Below are 10,351 nucleotides of genomic sequence, written 5' to 3' on the forward strand. Positions count from 1 at the left end.
CCATGGTCCACCCCCCCGGGCAGTCCCGCCCTGGTCCCCCTCTACCTCTCGGCCCTAGGTCCACTCTACCTCTCGGCCCTGGTCCCCCAGTCTCCCCGCCCAGGGACACTTCTGCCTCCAGGCCCTTGTCCCCCTGGCTTTTCAGCCCTAGTCCCCCTCTACCTCTCGGCCCTGGTTCCCCATCTCCCGGCTCAGGTACCCCTCTGCCTCCTGGCCCTGGTCCCCCCTGCCACCCTGCCCTGGTCCCCCTCTGCTTCTTTGCCCTGGTCCACGGTCTCCCAGCCCAGGTAACCCTCTGCCTCCTGGTCCTACTCCCCCTCTGCCGCCCTACCCTGGTCACCTTCTGCCTTCCGGACATGGTCCCCCTGTGCCTCCCTGCCATGGTCTCCTTCTACCTCCAGGCCCTTGGGTCTCTCTCCGTCCCAGCCCCGGGGCCTCTCTACCTCCTGGCCCTGGTCCTCCTGTCTCCTGGCCCAGATACCCCTCTGCCTCCTGGCCCTTGTCTCCCTCTACTTCCAGGCCCTTGGGTCTCTCTCCGTCCCGGCCCTGGGTCCCCTCCACCTTCTGACCCTGGTCACCCCAAGTCCCGGCCCAGGTACCACTCTGCCTCCTGGCCCTGGTCTCCCACTGCCCCCTGGCCCTGGTCCCCCATCTCCCAACCCAAGTACCGCTCTGCCTCCCTGCCCTGATCCCTCTGCCTTCCGGTCAGGTACCCCTCTGCTGCCTGGCCTTGGTCCCCCTCTGCCGCCCTGCTCTGGTCACCCCGCTGCCTCACGGCCCAAGTCCCTCTATGCCTCCCGGCCCTTGTATCCTTCTACCTCCAGGCTCTTGGGTCTCTCTCCCTCCCTGCCCTGGGTCCCCTCTACCTCCTGGCCTTGGTCCCCGTCTCGTGGCCCAGGTACCCCTCTGCCTCCTGGCCCTGGTCCCCCTCTACCTTCAGGCCCTGGTCCCTCTGTGCCTCCCAGCCCTTGTCTCCTTCTACTTCCAGGCCCTTTGTTCTATATCTGTCCCGGCTCTGGTTCCCCTCTACCTCCCGACCCTGATCCCCCGTTTCCTAGTCCAGGTAACCCTTTGCCTCCCGGCCCTGGTCCCCTCTGCTGCCCAGCCCTGGTCCCCTTCTGCCTCCTGACCCTGGTTCCCCCTGATGCCCAGCCCTGGTGGCCTTCTGCCTCCCGGCTCTGGTCTCCTTCTACCTCCAGGCCCTTGGGTCTTTCTCCATCCCGGCCCTAGGTCCCCTCCACCTCCTGGCCCTGGTCCCCCTGTCTCCTGAGCCAGGTACCCCTCTGCTTCCTGGCCCTGATTCCCCTCCATCTTCTGGTCCTGGTCTGGTCTGGTCCTGGTCCCCCTGTCTCCTGACCCAGGACCCCTCTGCCTCCCAGTCCTGATCCCCCTCTGCCTCCCGGCCCTGGTCCCCCATCTACCGTCGCAGGTACTCCTCTGCTTTCTGACCCTGGTCCCCCGCTGCCTACCTGCCCTGGTACCCATCTATCTCCCGGCCATGATCTTCCTCGGCCACCCGGCCCTGGTCCCCCTCTGCCTCCCTGCCCTTGTCCCTCAAGCTTTTCGACCCTGGTCCCCTTTTTCCTCCAGGCCCAGGTACCCCTCTGCCTCCTGGCCGTGGTCCACCTCTGCTTCCCGGCCCTGGTCCTCCGACTCCCAACCCAGGTACCCCTCTGCCTCGTGGTCCTAGTCCCCCTCCGCCCACCTGTCCTGGTCCCCGTCTGCCTCCAGACCCTGGTCCTCCTCGGCCTCCTGGCCATGGTCCCCCTCTGCCTACCTGCCCTTTGTCACCCTGTCTCCTGGCCAAAGTACCCCTCTGCCTCTTGGTCCTGGTACACCTCTGCCTCTCTGACCTGGTTGCTCCCTGCCTCTCGGACCCTTCTGCTTCCCAGCCCTGGTCCCCCTGTCTACCGGCCCAATAACCCCTCTGCATCCCCACCATGATCACCATACGCCTCCAGGCCCTGGTCCCTCTGTGCCTCCCGGCCCTGGTCTCCCTCGACCTTAAGGCCCTGGTTCTTCTCTCCGTTGCAGCCCTGGGTACCCTCTACCTGTCCACTCTGGTCTCCCTGTCTCCTGACCCAGGTATCCCTCTACCTCCGGGAACTGGTTCCCCTGTTTCCCGGTCCAGCTACCCCTCTGCCTCCCGGACATGGTCCACCACTACCTCCCGGACATGGTCCACCACTACCTCCCGGCCCTGGTCCCCCTCTGCCTCCCGGCAATGGTCGCCCTCTGCCTCCCTGCCCTGGTCTCCCCCTCCTCTCGGTCCTGGTGCTCCTCTGCCACTCATCCCTGGTCATCCTCTGCCTCCCTGCCCTGGTCTCCCCGCCTCTTGGCCCGGTTCCGCCTCTGACTTCCGCGCTAGGTAACCTGCCGCCTCCGGGCCGCATCCTGGCCCCTTTTCTCCTTCTGGTACCCCGTCTCCCGGCCTAGGTACCCCTCTGCCTCTCGGCCCTGGTCCCCCTGTCTCCCAGCCCAGGTACCCTTCTGTCTCCTGGACCTGGTCCCTCTTGCCTCCCGGCCCTGGTGTTCTTCTACATCAAGGCCCGTGGGTCTCTCCCCATCCCGGCCCTGGGTCACCTCTACCTTCCGGCTCTGGTCCTCCGTCTTCTGGCCTAGGTGGTCTTCTGCCTCCTGGCCTTGGGCCCCCTCTGCCTCCCTGCCCTGGTCCCTGTGTGCCACCCGGCCCTAGTCTCCCTCTACCTCCAAGCCCCTGGGTCTCTCTCCTTCCAGGCCCTGGGTCCCCTCTACCAATCGGTCCTGGTCCCCCTGTTTCCCAGTCCAGGTATCCCTCTGCCTCCCGGCATGGTCCACCTCTGCCTCCCGGCCCTGGTCCCCCTCTGCCTCCCTGCCCTGGTCTCCCCAGCCTCTTGGCCCTGGTCCCCCTTTGCCTCCAGACTCTTGGATTTCTCTTCTTCCCGACCTTGGGTCTCCTCTGCCTATCGGACCTGGTTCCCCTGTTTACTGGCCCACGTACACCTCTGCTTCCTTGCCCTGATCCCCCCAGCCTCCCAGGCCTGGTCCCTCTCTGCCTCCCGGCCCAGGTACGCCTCTGACCCCAGGCCTTGGTCACCCTCTGCCTCCAGGCCCTGGTCCCCGTCTTTCGGCCCAGTTACCCCTCTGCCTCCCGGCCCTGGTCCCCCTGTCTCCCGGCCTAGGTACCACTTTGCCTCCGGGCCCTGGTCCCCCTCTGCCTAACATCCCTAGTCCCCATCTGCCTCCCGGCCCTGTTCCCCCCGGCCTTCTCGGCCCTGGTCCCACTCTACCTCCCGGCCCAAGTAGACCTCTGCCTTCTGGCCCTGCTCACCCTATGCCTCCCAGCCCTGGTCCCCTGTCTCTCGGCCCAGTTACCCCTCTGCCTCCCGGACCTGGTCCCCCATCTCCCGGCCCAAGTAACCCTCTGCCTCCCGGCTCTGGTCCGCCTCTGCCTCTCTGACCTAGTCACCCCCTACCTCTAAGCCCTGGTCTGCCTCTAGTTCTCAGCCCTGGTCCCCGAGCCTCCCGGCCCAGGTACCCCTCTGCCTTCTGGCCCAGGTTCCCCTGTCTCCCGGCCAGGTACCCCTCTGCCTCCCGGACCTGGTCCCCGTCTCCCGACCCAGGTACCCCTCTGCATTCTGGCCCTGGGCCCCCTCTTCCTACCTGCCCTGGTCCCACCATGCCTCCAGGCCCGGGTTCCCCTCTGCCTCCAGGCCCGGGTCCCCCGTCTCCCGGCCCAGGTACCCCTCTGCCTCCCGACCCTGGTCCCCCGTCTCCCGGCCCAGGTACCCCTCTGCCTCCCGGTCCTGGTCCCCCATCTCCCGGCCCAGGTACCCCTCTGCCTTCTGGACCTGGTTCCCCTATGCCTCCAGGCCCTGGTCCCCCTCTGCCTCCAGGCCTGGGTCCCCCTCTCCTTCCCAGCCCTTGGCCCCATATACAACCCGGCCCAGTTGCTCGTCTCCCGGCCTGGTACCCCTCTGCCTCCTGGCTGTCGTCCCCCTGTCTCCTGGCCCAGGCACCACTCAGCCTCCCGGTTCTTGCTCCCCTTCACCTCGCGGCCCTGGTCCCCCTCTGCTTCCCGGTCTAGGTCCCCCTCTGCCTCCGGATCCTGGGCCCTCTGTGCTTCCCGGCACTGTTCTCCCTCTACCTCCAGGCCCTGGTCCTTCTCTCTGTCACGGCCCTGGGTCCCCTCTCCCTGCCCACTCTGGTCTCCCTGCTTCCCAGCACAGGTACCCCTCTACCTCCCTAGGTAGCCCTCTGCTTCTTGGCCCTCGTCCCGCCTGCTTCTCGGCCCTGGTCCCGCCCTGACACCCTTCCCTGGTCCCTTTCTAGCTCCCGGTCCTGGTCCCTCTGTGTCTCCTGTCCCTGGTCTCCTTCCACCTCCAGCCCCTTGGGTCTCTCTCCGTCCCGGCCCTGGGTCCCCTCTACCTCCCGGCCCTAGTCCCCGTGTCTCCTTGCCCAGGTACCCTTCTGCCTCATGGCCATGGTCCCCCTCTGCCTCCTAACCCTGGTCACCCTCTGCCTCCCGGCCTTGGCCCGCCTCTGCCTCCTGACCATGGTCTCCCTCTGCCTCCCCGCACTCATCCCCACCTGCCTCCTGATACTGGTCCCCCTCTGCCTCCTTGCCCTGCCCCCCTCCTGCTTCTCGGCCCTGGTCCCACTTTACTTTCTGACCCTGGTCCCCCTCTGTCTCCCGGCACTGGTCCCCATGTACCTGCCAGCGCCCTGGTCTCCATATACCTCCAGGACCTGGCCCCTCTCTCCATCCTGGCCCTGGGTCCCCTCTGCCTCATGGCCATGGTCCCCCAGTCTCCCCGCTCAGGTACCCCTCTGCTTCCTGGCCCTGGTCTCCCCTGCCAGGCTGCCCTGGTCTCCCTCTGCGTCCCGTTCCTGGTTCCCCCATGCCTTCCAGCCCTAGTTCCCCTTTACCTACAAGAAGCCGGGGTGACGAGGGCAGGGAGGCAGAGGAACCCCTGTGGCTCTCGGCCCTGGTTCCCCTTTGCCTCCCGGCCCAGGTACCCATCTTCCTCCTGGCCCTGGTCCCCCTCTGCCTTCTGGCCCTGGCCCTCTCTGCCTCCAGGCCCTTGTCCCCCCCCCCCAGCTTCTCGGTCCTGGTCCCCCTCTGCCTCCAGTCCCTGGTTCCCCTGTGCCTGCCAGCACTGGTCTCCCTCTAACTCCAGGCTCTGGCCCCTCTCTCCATCCCGCCTGAGTCCCCTCTACCTCGCGGCCTAGGTCCCCTTGCCTCTCCGACCTGGTCCACCTCTCTTCCTTCTCCCTGCTCCCTCTGTGCCTCCCGGCCTAGGTCCCCTTGCCTCTCGGACCTGGTCCACCTCTCTTCCTTCTCCCTGCTCCCTAAGTGCCTCCCGGCCCTGGACTCCCTAGACCTCAAGGCCCTAGTCCTTCTCTCCGTTGCAGCCCTGAGTCCCCTCTACCTGCCCACTCTGGTTTCCCTGTCTCCTGAACCAGGTACCCCTCTACCTCCCAGCCCTGGTCCCCCTGTTTCCTGGCCCAGGTACCCCTCTGCCTCCCGGCCATGGTCCACCTCTGCCTCCCGGCCATGGTCCACCTCAGCCTCCCGGCCATGGTCCACCTCAGCCTCCCGGCCATGGTCCCTCTGTGACTCCCGGCACTGGTCCCCCTCTGCCACCCTGCCCTGATCCCCCTCTGCCACCCAGCCCGGGTCACCCTCTACCTCCCTGCCCTGGTCTCCCCCGTCTCTCAGCCCGATTCCCCCTCTAACTCCCGGCCTAGGTACTCCGTCGCCTCTTGGCTGCATCCTGGCCCCTTTTCCCCCGCTGGTACCCCGTCTCCTGGCCTAGGTAGCCCTCTGCCTCCCGGCCCTGGTTCTCCTATCTCCCAGCCCAGGTACCCTTCTGCCTCCTGGCCCTGGTCCCCCTTTGGCTTCTGGCCCTGGTCCCCATCTGGCTCCCCACCCTGGTCCCCCTCTGTCTCCCCACCCTGGTCCCACTCTGCCTCCCCACCCTTGTCCCACTCTGCCTCCCAGCCCTAGCACCCCATCTCCCAGCCTAGGTACCCTTCTGACTCCAGGCCCTGGTCCCTGTGTCTCCTGGTACAGGTACCTTTTTGCCTCCTGGCCCTGGTCCCCATCTGCCTCCCGGCCCTGGTCTCCTTCTACAGCAAGGCCCGTGGGTCCCTCCCCATCCCAGCCCTGGATCACCTTTACCTCCTGGCCCTGGTCCCCCATCTCCTGGCCTAGGTAACCCTCGGCCTCCTGGCCCTGGCCCCCCTCTGCGACCCCCCCCTTGGATCCCCTCTGCCTCCCGGCCCAAGTCCCTCTGCGCTTCACAGCACTGTTCTCCCTCTACCTCCAGGCCCTGGTCCTTCTCTCCGTCACTGCCCTGGGTCCCTTCTATCTGCCCGTTCTGGTCTCCCTGTCTCCTGGTCCAGATACCCCTCTACCTCCCGGAGCTGGTCCCCCTGTTTCCCGGTCCAAGTACCCCTCTGCCTCCTGGCCATGGTCAACCTCTACCTCTTGTCCCAGGACCCCCTCTGACTCCCGGCCCTGGTCCCCCTCTGCCTCCCGGCAATGGTCGCCCTCTGACTCCCTGCCCTGTTCTCTGCTGCCTCTTGGACCTGTTTCCCCTCTGACATCTGGCCTAGGTACCCTGCCGCCTCCTGGCCACATCCTGGCCCCTTTTCGCCCTCTGGTAACCCGTCTCCCAGCCTAGGTACCCCTCTGCCTCCCGGCCCTGGTCCCCCTGTCTCCTGGCCCAGGTACCCTTCTGCTTCCTAGCCCTGGTCCCTCTTGCCTCCCGGCCTTGGTCTTTCTGTGCCACCCGGCCCTAATTTCCCTCTACCTCCAGGCCCTTGGGTCTCTCTTCTTCCCAGCCCCTCTACCAACCGGCCCTGGTCCCCCTGTCTCCTGGCCCGGGTACCCCGCTACCTCCCGGACCTGGACCCGTTTCCCAGTCCACGTACCCCTCTGCCTCCCGGCCATAGTCCACCTCAGCCTCCTGGCCCTGGTCCCCCTCTGCCTCTTGGCCCTGGTCCCCCTCTGCCTCCAGACCCTTGGATTTCTCTCCTTCCTGGCCCTGGGTCCCCTCTGCCTATCGGTCCTGGAATCCCTGTTTACTGGCCCAGGTACCCCTTTGCTTCCCTATCCTGGTCCCCGCTGCCTCCCATCCCTGGTCCCTCTCTGCGCCCCGGCCCAGGTACGCCTCTGAATAATGGCCCTGGTCACCCTCTGCCTCCTGGTCCCCCGTCTCTCGGCCCAGTTAACCCTCTGCCTCCCGGCCCGGATTCCTTTCTGCCTCCCAGCAACGGTCACCCTCTGACTCCCATCCCTGGTCCCCCTCGGCCTCCTGGCCCTGGTCCTCTTCTGCCTCTCTGCCCTGGTCCCTCCCAATTCTCAGCCCCGGTCCCCCTTTACCTCCCGGCCCCGGTATCCCTCTGTCTTCTGGCCCTGGTCCCACTCTGACGCCCTGCCCTGGTCCCCCTCTGCCTCCTGGGCCTGATCACCTGTCTACCTCCAGCCCCTTGGGTCTCTCTCCGTCCCTGCCCTAGTACCCTCTAGCTCCCTGCCCTAGTCCCCCAGTCTCCCTGCCCAGGTACCCTTCTGCCTTCTGGCCTTGATCCCCATATGCCTCCCTGACCTGGTCCCCACCCCACCCCCCGCCTCTCGGCTCTGGACCCCTCTGCCTTTCAGCCCTGACCCCACTTTACTTTCTGACCCTGGTCCCCCTGCCAACCTTCCGTCCCTGGTCCCCTTCTCCCTCCAGACCTAGGTCCCCTCTACCTCCCTGCCTTACTCCCCATCTTCCGCCCGGACCTGGTCCTCTTTGCCTAGTGGCATTGGTGACCCGGGTCTTCCCCACCCTCGTCGCCTTGTAGCTCCCGGCCCTGGTCCCCCTCTGCCTCCCGGCCCAGGTCCCTCTCTGTCTCCTGGACCTAGACTCCCTCTACCTCCAGGCCCTTGGGTCTCTCTCCTTCCTGGCCCTGGGTCCCCTCTACCAACCGGCCCTGGTCCTCCTCTGCCTCCCAACCCATATGCTCCACTGAATCCTGGCCCTGGTCCCCCTCTGCCTCCCAGCCCTGAACTCCGTCTCGCAGCCCAGGTACCCCTCTGCCTCCCTGACCTGATCATTCATTCATTCAGTCGTATTTATTGAGCGCTTACTATGTGCAGAGCACTGTACTAAGCGCTTGGGAAGTACAAGTCGGTAGCATATAGAGACGGTCCCTACCCAACAATGGGCTCACAGTCTAGAAGACTAGAAGAACTCCCGGCCCTGGTCTCGCTCTACCTCCAGGCCCTTGGGTCTCTCTCCGTCCCAGCCCTGGGTCCCCTCTACCTCCTAACCCTGGTACCCCTGTCTCACGGCCCAGGTACCTCTCTACTTCCCATCCCTGGTACCAATGTCTCCTGGCCCAGGTATCACTCTGCCTTCCAGCTCTGATCCCAGAGCAGCGTAGCTCAGTGAAAAGAGCACGGGCTTTGGAGTCAGAAGTCATGAGTTCAAATCCTGGCTCCGCCGATTGTCAGCTGTGTGACTTTGGGCAAGTCACTTAACTTCTCTGTGCCACTGTTACCTCAACTGTAAAATGGGGATTAAGACTGTGAGCCCCCAGTGGGACAACCTGATCACCTTGTAACCTCCCCGGTGCTTAGAACAGTGCTTTGCACATAATAAATGCCATCATCATTATCATTTTTATCCCTCTCTGCTTCCCGGCCCTACTCCCCCTCTGCCTCTCTGCCCAGATCCTCCCAGCGTCTCGGCCCTGGTCCCCCTCTGCCTCCCGGCCCAGGCATCACTCTGCCTGCCGGCTCTGGTCCTGCTCTGATGCCCTGCCCTGCCCCCCATCCCTTGCCCCCCCCCACGAGCTCCTCCAGGCCCGGGTCCCCCTCTCCGTCCCAGCCCTGGTCCTTCTCCTTCACTGTCCTGGTTCCCCTCTACCAACCGGCCCAGGTACCCCACTACCTTCCGGCCCTGGTCCCTTTGTTTCCCGGTCCAGGTACCCCTCTGCCTCCTGGCCTGGGTCATCCTGTGCCTCCTGACCTAGGTCCTCCTCTGCATCCCATTCCAGGTCCCCCTCTGCCTCCCAGCCCTGAACCCCGTCTCCCAGCCCAGGTGCCCCTCTGCCTCCCCGAACTGGTCCCCCCGTGTCTCGGCCCTGGGACCCCTCTGCCTCTCATTCATTCATTCATTCATTCATTCATTCATTCATTCATTCATAATTATTGAACGCTTCCTGTGTGCAGAGCACTGTACTAAGCGCTTGGGAAGTACAAGTCGGCAGCATATAGAGACGGTCCCTACCCGACCACAGGCTCACAGTCTAGAAGACTAGAAGAACTCCCGCCCTGGTCTCGCTCTACCTCTAGGCCCTTGGGTCTCTCTCCGTCCTGGCCCTGGTCCCCCGGTCTCCCAGTCCAGGTACCCCTCTACCTCCCTGCCCTGGTTCCCCTCTGTCTCCCCACCTTGGTCCCCCTCTGCCTCCCGGCCCTGGTCCGCCTATGCCTACCTGCCCTGGTCCCCACCGCCTGTCTGCCCTGGTCCCCTTCTGCCTCCTGGCCCAGGTACCCCTATGCCTCCCAGCCCTGGTCCCTCTGTGCCTTCCTGCCCTGGTCTCCTTCTACCTCCCGGGCCATGGGTCTCTCTCCGTCCCGGCCCTGGGTCCCCTCTCCCATGCGGCCCTGGTCCCCTTGTCTTGCAGCCCAGGTACTTTCTGCCTCCCTGCCTGGTCCCCGTGTCTTAAGGCCCAGGTACCCCTCTGCCTCCTGGTCCTGGTCCCCCTCTGCCACCCTGCCCGGGTCCTCCTCTGCCTCCCGGCCCTCAACCCTCTGTGCCACCCGGCCCTGTTCTCTTTCCACCCCCGGGTTCTTGGGTCTCTCTCCGTCCCAGCCGTGGGTCCCCTCTACCTTCCAACCCTGGTCACCCTGTCTCCTGGCCCAGGTACCCCTCTGCCTCCTGGCCCTAGTCCCCCCCCCTCTTCTCGGCCCTGGTTCCCCTCTGCCTCCTGGCTCTGGTCCCCCTGTGCCTACCAGTCCTGGTCTCCCTCTACCTCCAGGCCCTGGCCGCTCTCTTGGTCCCAACCCTGTGTCCCCTCTACCTAACAGCCCTGGTCCCCGTCTCCCGGCCCAAGTACCCCGCTACCTCACGCCCTGGTCCCCCTGTTTCCCAGTCCAGGTAACCCTCTGCTTCCTGACCCTGGTCCCCCTCTGCCTCCCTGCCCGGGTCCCCCTCAGCCTGCTGGGCCTCGTCCCCCTCTGCCTCCCGGCCCTGGTCCCGCTCTGCCTCCAGGCCCTGGTTCCCCTCTACTTCCCCCTCTACTAGAGAAGCAGCGTGGCTCAGTGGAAAGAGCACGGGCTTTGGAGTCAGAGGTCATGGGTTCGAATCCTGACCACCAC

This window comes from Tachyglossus aculeatus, chromosome 21 (genome assembly GCF_015852505.1).
Source record: "Tachyglossus aculeatus isolate mTacAcu1 chromosome 21, mTacAcu1.pri, whole genome shotgun sequence".
Lineage (NCBI taxonomy): Eukaryota > Metazoa > Chordata > Mammalia > Monotremata > Tachyglossidae > Tachyglossus > Tachyglossus aculeatus.